Here is a 9,153-nt window from a genome sequence, read left to right on the forward strand (position 1 = left end):
GAAGCAACAGTTAAAAAATGCTTTTCAAGCTTAGAACAGAATACAAATTACACAATCCCTGTTTCAAAACAGTGAAGTAATTCTGTTTCTTTATGAGTAGCTTCATCTCCCCCTTACTTATTTACTAACTCCATGGCCACACAATTGTGACTACTTGGCGTCACTTACACTGTGGCTGACAATATCAGAACCGATACAAATGAAGCTTGCAAGATGTTGCAGGCTGAGATACAAGTTAAATGGAACTGTACCATTGTGAAGACCTAGAAATTGTTTTAAAAAAAGTCAATAAAGGTTATTTTAGGTTAAAAATATATATATATATTACTGGCCAGTAATTGCACTGCCTGGATGCCAGTAAAGAAGAAATTTGGAGAAGCTAAACACAAATCAGTCAGAAAAGAAAAAGGAAAAAGTACTGCTGGGAAGTACCTTGCAGCTATTCAGCAAAACCAGTTGATGTTTCAGCTTTAGTACAGGAAATGACGTCCAGTAATTTAGAGGAAAAATTAAATCACATGCACACAGAGGTGTTTAAATTAAGTAATACTCTGAAGGAATATATAAAGTTAAATTATAAAAGGATGGGAAGAATAGACAGAGCCTGCAAGTTGCCATTCAGAGATGATAAAACTACAAAAATCAGAGACTGAATTGAAGTAAAGACTTGGATGAGCATGAGGTTTGTCACAAAGAGCTGTTTCAGCTTGCAGAGAAAACCTGAGATGTTTTAGTATGTCAGAGAAACTGGAATGAATAGATTCCATTAATTTTATGAAAGTATAGATAAGTAACTGGGCTTGTGTTCCACAGCAGGATTTGCTAATTGAGAGAGCACATCATGCATATGCTCCAAATCTGGTCATCAGGAAACAGTTAATACCTATATGTTCAAAGGGTCAATTGTGACAGCTGAAAGCTGCTCCTGACAAACTGTGGCAGAAGAGAAAGTATTAAAACTTGTGTGCGCAGGAGTGTTTGTGGAATATGAGTATGCACCCTGTAATGGGCAGAAGAGAATCAAGTTTATCCTGGCAGTCGGGATGTTGAGACAGCTGTGAGATTCAGTTTGTTGTATCAAGCTGTCGTCATAATTTGTTTCCTTAAGGGTGAAATTACATTTGTGATATTGTAAGCTATGGAGGAAAAGAAAAGTTTAGCGACCGAGTGTGCCAGTAACTTGAAGGGGGCCTACTTTGTAATTGTCTGACAGTAAGAAAGTCCATAGAGAGATTTTGCCAGTAATCTTTATTGTTTTAAAGGAAAGTGCATGAATAACTTAGAAAAGCCCAGGAGATGAATAGAAGTACCTTGGACTCAAATTAAAGACCGGTGTTGGGAGATCAAGATGATCAGGAAAATCAACAGCAACAAGGTGAAATTAGTGAATAATTGGGGAACTGTAAATCATCAGTCCCATTACATATAGTTTAAATTTGTAAACTGTGACTCTGCAAGGAGTGCCTGGAAAAAGTCTGAAAGTTGTTTCATGTCATTGATGTTTAGGACAGTGAATGGGCTGAAGAATTAATTGTATATAAAAAAAAACAATATTTTTGCAAGCTACATTAGGAATTTTGTTTACATTCTGTTTGTACAGTATATAGTCAGTGGTATTTTAAATATGAGATGGTGAAGTTTATCTGTATGCATGTTTTAGATGCATATACTAGTAATATTTGTTCTTTGCCGTAATGTATACAGACCTTACATGGTAACAAGATTGGAAAGAAAAGAGTTCTAACTTAATATAACGTGATCTTGGGTTGTTGGGGAAGTATATTAGAGAATGGACGACCCGTAGATTGCACCCTGATTGGAGAATGAACGTTGTTCAGCAAGGTATTATACAAGTAATGCACACTAAAAATGAGTCCGATGATTCATGGCAGCATATTAAGCTGTCATGGAGCTCAGATTGAAAAACCTAATGGCTGGCATTATTTTATGCTCGATAAGCAGAACTTCTGCTGTTTAGCAAGTGTAAAATATATTAAAAAAAAAAATTAAAAATCAAAAGTGTGTGTGTGTGTGTTTGTATGCATGCATGCATGCATGTGAATGAGAACGAGATTGCACAAGTTGGTATTTTACACTCGCTAAGTATAGTTTTCGCTATTTAATGAGTATAAAAACTAAATATAACAGAAAAAAGTGTGTGTGTTTCTGTTTGTGTGTGTGAATGCATGCATGCATGCGTGCATGAAAGTGAGGTGTGTGTGTGAGTGAGAGAGAGATTGAAGATTGAGAGCAATCGAGCACTGCCCGCAGCAGCATTGAGGAGGTTTATGTATCTCTCACCTCATAGATCAAGTTATTTGGATAAAACCTAAAATAAAGGGGGGAAAAGGCTCAAAACAGGAACATATTCCTGTTAAAAAAAAAAAAAAAGTCACAAAGTTGCTTGAATAATAGGACTTGTGTTAGCATGCATTTTCTGAAGTGCATGTATGTGCGTGTGCATGTGTGTGTGTTAGAGAGAGGGAGAGACATGAAGAATGATGGCATCAATACTGGCAGCAGCAGATGAGAGGTCTACATACATCTTAACCTTTTAGCTCAAGAAATCTTGATAAAACCTGAAATAAAGGGGGGAAAAGGCTAAAAAATAGGAACAGATATTAAATATCATTCTTATAAAAAAACACAAAGTAAGTTAAATAACAAGATTTGTGTTAACATGAATATTCTGAAAGTCAAATATATGTCATTATTTAGTGACTTCAATCCCCAATGACAAGAAACCACACATTTTAAAAGTAAAGGACCAAAAAATAAAGCAAATATCTAGATATTTTTTAAAAATTATATATTTTGGATGTAAAATGCCTCTCCAACACCATTTACATGTACTACAGCAACTTTGAAACATTAGGTGGAAGAAGTATTTTACATAAAAAATGTATAAAAAATGATGGATATGAATCTCTGTGGTTTTATGCAGGTGTAGCAAACATCTGACATTTAATAGAACAATAGTGCTCTGGATGGAAGTGGAAAGTAAGAAAACAGCATTGTTGTTGGTGGGTCTTTATGTAGAGAAAGCATTTAATGGTCATCGGGGATTTTATGAGCATGACTTTGGTAGTATTTGTGACTCTGCTAGAATAATAGAGTTAATAATGAAGATATTTGAAGGGTCAGCAACAAGATTTTAAGGTGGAAAGGCTCTTATCAGAAGATGTGTGTGTGTGAACAGAAGAATCAGGAGGGGATGTCTTACTTTTCCTTTGTTACTTGATTTATATTTAGAGACTTTAGCAAAGAAAATAAGGGATTCATCCTGGATAAAATTGGTTTGGTAATCAAGAAAAGTTAGCTTTTATTTGAGGGTGGTTATTTTCTACTCGATAAATCTGGAAAAGAACATGTTAATGTTGTTCAGGACAGGTCCCTTTTATCACCGAGGTCTGGGGAGAAATTTTCCAAATAAGAGTATGTTTATACAAGGGTACAGAATGTGCTTACAGAGAATAGCAGGTACCTAGATAGTAGTAAATGCTATTGACATCAACATTTACTTAATAAACATACAGAGAATAATAAGTACGTAGACAGTTATACAATCTATTAACATTAAATTGTCATGTGATTTCAAGTGTTTTTGATAAAGGTAGCTGGAGGAAATTGTAAGGTTTAAAGTAAGCATGCACGGAATATATTGTAGCAAGAGAGAAAGAAAAACAAGGGACAGAAGTATTAATGATTTGAAAAGAAATATTGATTATAAATCAGGAGAAGATTAAATGAAAGCTAAAGCGGCAAACCACATAACCATGCATAACTTGGTTCAGCAATACCAGTACTTATGTGGACATGAAAAGATGAAGTATTTAGGTGTATGGATTAAAAAGTATTCTGTTATGGCAGCTAAAGATATGTGAGAAGAGACTAAACAAAAGGTAATCCATAAATTGCCAAATTGGAAGCTCTTCTTCATTATTGATATAGACTGTAGGATACAAGCCATGAAAATTTGTTATGTCCCTTTAGTCTTTTTTATAAAGGTCAGCCATGTTTTCCATCAACCGAAGGAGAAGTTGTGGTTGACAGTTAGAGTTGAATTAATTCATTTGGGATGGGAGGATAAGTTTAAGTGGGATAAGTTTATTCTCTGCATAGAACAAGATGTTTTAAGGTTACCCAACATTATGCAGTCAAGGCTGGTGTGTGTGTGTGTGTGTGTAATATATATATGTGTGTGTCTTAACAATGACCTCCAGATTGCAGTCTTTGTTAGCCAGAGGTCTTGGCTGTCTGCTTGGAGATCTGAAAAACAAATACCAGAAAAAGAGAGGCTCAATCAACGAGCCCTGGGCTGGGGAACACTGCTGGCCACATTCTTATGAGGTGTCGGCAACATGCATTGTATATGTTTTGTCTTTTTAGCCAGTTGGCTATCCATCTTACCACAGATGAGTCGATGTTTAAAGCATTTAGCTTTTGTATGATGCCAGAATGGTGAATGGTGTTGAAGTCCTTTGTCAGGTCAAGGTATGCAGTATGCACTGCATGGTTGCCATCTATAACCATTGTAACGCTTTCAAAGAAATTTACCAGATAAAATAGGATCTACCCTTTCCAAAGCCAGATTGTATGGGGTCAGGTCTAACAAAGATACTTTATATCACAGTTTGAGGTCAGTTCTAGTTTGTTCCATGGCTTTGCAGATGAGACTTATAAGGCTGGTTTGTAATTGCCTGGGTTGGTTATAAGGCCACCTTTATGGAGCTACATCACCATGCTGCTGTACTGCACTCATCGGGGACAAAACCAGTAGCTAAATTTAAATATAAACCTTTGGAAAAGTTTGTTTGTAAGGACATATTTTAACACTCTTAAGCAACCAGGTATATTGCCAGATAGAATGGAGGTCTTGGTTCATTCTTTGGCCTTCTAGAGATAATTGGGTAGGGGATTATAATATTTTGGGGCCTTTAATAGAAGTCTTGGGGGGTAAAGTTGGCACCAGATTTGTTCTCAAGGATATTTGCAGTCTCATTTGGGTCAGAATATGATTCCTAATTATGAATACATTCTCTGCAATGTAGGGCATTTGTTTTTCAGTTTTTTAAATTTTTGTTCTTATTGCATGTAGTATTAAGATATCATGCAGTAATAATGGTAAAATGAACATTTTAAGAAAGCAGTAAAAATACAACAATCGCATACACCCCAAAATGGGAGAAAAATGAGCATTATCTAATGGACATTTTTTTGATACTACATATTGCTGTGCATTGAACATAAATTAAATGCATGAGAATTTGTTAATGCAATAAATATATCGGAAGGAAATTAAATCCTGCAGAATTAATTACATGAGGGTAGAAGATGAGTATTTTATAAAAGAAGAAATGTAGCAGGAAAGAAACAAGAAAAATAAAAAGAAATAAACATTTTCAAAGTACTGCTAGATTGATATATATGTACAGTAGATGTTCATAGTGATCACTGCTGCAGTGGCCTAAGCTATGTGGGTTATATCCTTCATATGTTATAACACAGCTTCAGGACACCTTCCACTCACTCAAGCCATTAGTTAGCTCAAGCTGAACTAACTAAAGACAGGTTTGGGAGACGAGGCTTTCAGAGCTTTCTTTCCAGATGCCAAAAAGCACAGTCCTCTGTGGCTTTTTGAGGATTGACAGACTGCTAGTGTTGTTCCATTTTCCCCTTTACGGGGAAAAAACTTCCCTGTATCATTTTTAATACTTAAATTTATTTTGTTGTGTGGGGAAAGTTCTTTTTAAGCTAGGAATAAGTGTTTTGACTATTGTGCGACTCTCCTGTACTTTTAAACAGGACCCAGACTGTAAAAGTAGCCGACTCCAAATCCAGCTCCAGACAGGTGACAAGTGGAGTACCTCAGGGTTCAGTCCTGGGACCGCTCTTGTTTAGCATCTACGTCTCAGAAGTACAGGCCAACACTAAGGGACTCTGGCTAACAACGTTCGCAGATGATTGCAAACTAGGAGCCATTATTCAATCCCCATATTATGTGGATATTCTACAAAAGGACCTTCGAGAAACAGATGCTTGGTGCCAGAGCCATAGGCTCAAGCTTAATGCCAAGAAATGTATAGTTATCCCCTTTGGGAAAAAAACATGTACCCATGAATTACCACATAGGTGGCAGTACACTAAACACCGAAAGTGTGATGAGAGACTTAAGGACACAGGTGGACAGTGGTCTCACCTTCGATAACCACATCGCCACAACAGTCAGGAAATCCTTCTATGTGGCACACGTCATCACTAAGGGCTTTTCATCCAGAAAAAAGGAGGTCATTGTCCCACTGTACTCCTCTCTCATTAGACCTATTATAGAGTACAATGCCCCGTTTGGTATGTACCTCACAAGGCATCTGCAACAGCTGGAAAGGCCACAGAAATACCTCACTAAAAAAATCACAGGCCTAAACAAGATGCCCTATGCTGACCATCTAAAAAAAACTCCAGCTATACTCTATGGCATGTCATCTACTCAGAAGTGATTTCTGCTTAACATACAAGGCCATGTCAAACCCTGAGCTGTTGCACATGCCCCATTTAAAGAAATCCCAATCCCTCAGAGCCACACACTCCAGGGATCTAAACCGTGTCATCACAATGAACAAAACATACTGGAAGGATAGGTTCCTGACCCAGAGACTCCCCATACTCTGGAATAGACTGCCCATACATGTCAAGCAGAGCGCCTCCTTAGCCCTCTTCAAAAGGAACCTTTACAATTGGATGGGAGATAGGAAATTCACCTCTGGGATCACGTCAATCGCCTTGCTAGAAAGGGGTCTAGGGAAGTAAATATTGTGGGAAGAAATATCCAGGGAATTGTTATGGCTAGGCTTGTATAGGCCCTAGGGCTGATAGCCTAGTACCAACCTATGAACACATTTTTGTGTTTGCCCATTTACACATCGTAAAACCATTTTTCTGTGGAGAAACTGTTTAAATTACTTGGGGGCTGGTAAAGTATATTGGAGTGTTTTTTACTGTGTTTTTATTGGAAAAAGCAACTTAATATACACTGTTAATCCTTCACATGGATACACTCTTGACTCTCCAAGCTTACAGCACAACACACAGTGGCACACTAACTTGCTTGTTAGACTGAAAACCATTTGCATAATTGCAGAAATGATGCCAGTGTGCTTGTATTTGTTGCAGCAGAACAGATGTGTACAGAACATGTAGTACATCATAGAGTATTTCCTCATAGATGCCACCTTGTGCTAAACACTTGCCGTGCAGTCACTTTTTACAGTGCACCAGTAAGGTGCATATTTACCTGGTAAAATATTTATGCTCAGGGATGCAGGGCTTAAATTCCTGTTCCGACAAGCACATGCTGCATCCAAAATAAATGGGGATATCAGCAAGGGTGGGATAATTGTAAAGAATACATGTGTGCTGCCTACCAGCATCTGGGAAAGCTGGGTGGGATAATTGTAAAGAATACATGTGTGCTGCCTACCAGCATCTGGGAAAGCTGGTGTAGTTTATCAGACTATGAGTCCATAGCATGGAAGAACAGAGTTGCTGACTGATGACCTCCTTTGCCACCTTGAAATTATAAAGAGCAAGAAGAGATATTAGTACTGTGTACTGGGAGGCCAAGGGGCTGCAGAGGCCATGCAGTCATGCTGCAGGTGGCTGAGGATTAGCTTCTGCTGAGTATGAAACACACACTCAATGCCAAGTTTCAGGAACTGCACCCTGTTTTATGGATGACATCAAGACAAGGAAGAGTACATTAAAGATGCCATGGGCTGCATGTAATCTAAGAGGCTACCGCAGGTTTTTCTGCAGAGGTCACACAATCCTTGCTGACAGAGAAAGCACTGAAGCAGTAAATCAGAATTCATTGCTTTGTTGCTTGAGATAAACAAGAAAGATCTGCAGATTTGGAAGTTGACACTTGAGGCACTCCCATTTAAAGTTTTTTTTTCCCCAACATCTTCATTAAGTCCTATTTTAGACAGTGGCATAGGTTTACATAAACCAATATAAGAGCCAAACAAACCATAGTAACAGTTTTAAACCAGTGTACTTCATTCACTCCAACCTTGCATAAATTGCTTAAGACTCTGCTTTCTCTTTAAACAGACTCCTTGTGAACACTATTCTACATGTTTTGGTTTCAAAAATTACATTTATTTCTATGTAATTTTCTCCATCCCTTTTATAAAGATCCACCTCCCAGTTGTTTTATCTCCTTTACGATGTTCAGTATTTCAGTTATATTTGATTTAGATTTCAATTTCCATTTTTTAGTATTTTTTTTTTAATTATTTATGTATTTATTTTCGTTCTTTTCCTCCCCTGCATCACCATACTGCCTTCCACCCATGTACCACCATCAATTACTGGGTCTGCCAGCTTCTCTTTAAGTCCACCGGCCTACCTGATGTTAAGCTGGGGCCAGTCGAGCAGCCTAAGGGCTTCCAGGGGAGTCTTGCCATCACCTTCTGCCTGGGGGGGGGGGTATCTGTTTTTTGGCCTACCTGTTTCCACCCCTTTATTTTTTCATGGTTACACCTAAGGAATGTGGATGCATTGGGGACATGCAACGTTTTGCTCCACCTCTGCAGCAGCTAAGCCACATTCCCAGCCTATTTCCCCTCCTTGGGCTACACCCCCCCTACTTCAGCATCTCCAGCCTCTACCAGAGATTTCCGACGGGAATGCCCATGCAACTATCCCCCATCAGATGGGCATGCTCCCCCTCCCTGACACTCATTGGTTACCCGAGCTGCTAATCGAATCCTGGCTAGCTAGGTTGTGGCCAGGACTTTATCCATTTATGCCACTGGATTGCCTCCATTTTCTACTAATTTCTTTTTTAACAGCCAGTAGCATTAAACTTGGTAAGGCCCTACTTTGTCTAGGCAATTAAGATCATATGCCCCGACTCAAAAGAATCAGTTTCCTTAGTCATGATTTGCTGCTTTAACATTTCTGACAAAGTAATCTGTAGAAAATTATTTAAAATTTTCCAACTTAATACATTACCAAAAAAATGTTCCCAGTTACCACTCTCTTTCCTGTCACGCTTCCAACATTTGCTGTCTCCCTGAGGAAACATTTTCTGAACTCTTTTTGGGGTATAAAAATATGTATGTCAGCAATTTCATGCAAAAAATCCTAAAC

At 38.1% G+C, this 9,153-nt stretch overlaps 1 protein-coding gene across 5 annotated transcripts in view; it reads left to right on the forward strand.

Moving 5' to 3' along the window:
- MFN1 (mitofusin 1) overlaps positions 1–9,153 on the forward strand; it is a 1,379,005-nt gene that overhangs the window by 22,668 nt on the left and 1,347,184 nt on the right. Inside the window, exon 1 of one of the 5 annotated variants that reach the window (XM_044070377.1) lies at positions 1,355–1,375. The exons of the other annotated variants lie outside the window; for them this stretch is intronic. The gene's annotated coding sequence lies outside the window, so the exon portion shown is untranslated. Of the gene's footprint in view, positions 1–1,354; positions 1,376–9,153 lie in introns of those variants that run through there. 5 annotated transcript variants of the gene reach the window in all.

This window comes from Protopterus annectens, chromosome 4.part1 (assembly GCF_019279795.1).
Source record: "Protopterus annectens isolate FY-2018-M chromosome 4.part1, PAN1.0, whole genome shotgun sequence".
Taxonomy (NCBI): domain Eukaryota; kingdom Metazoa; phylum Chordata; order Ceratodontiformes; family Protopteridae; genus Protopterus; species Protopterus annectens.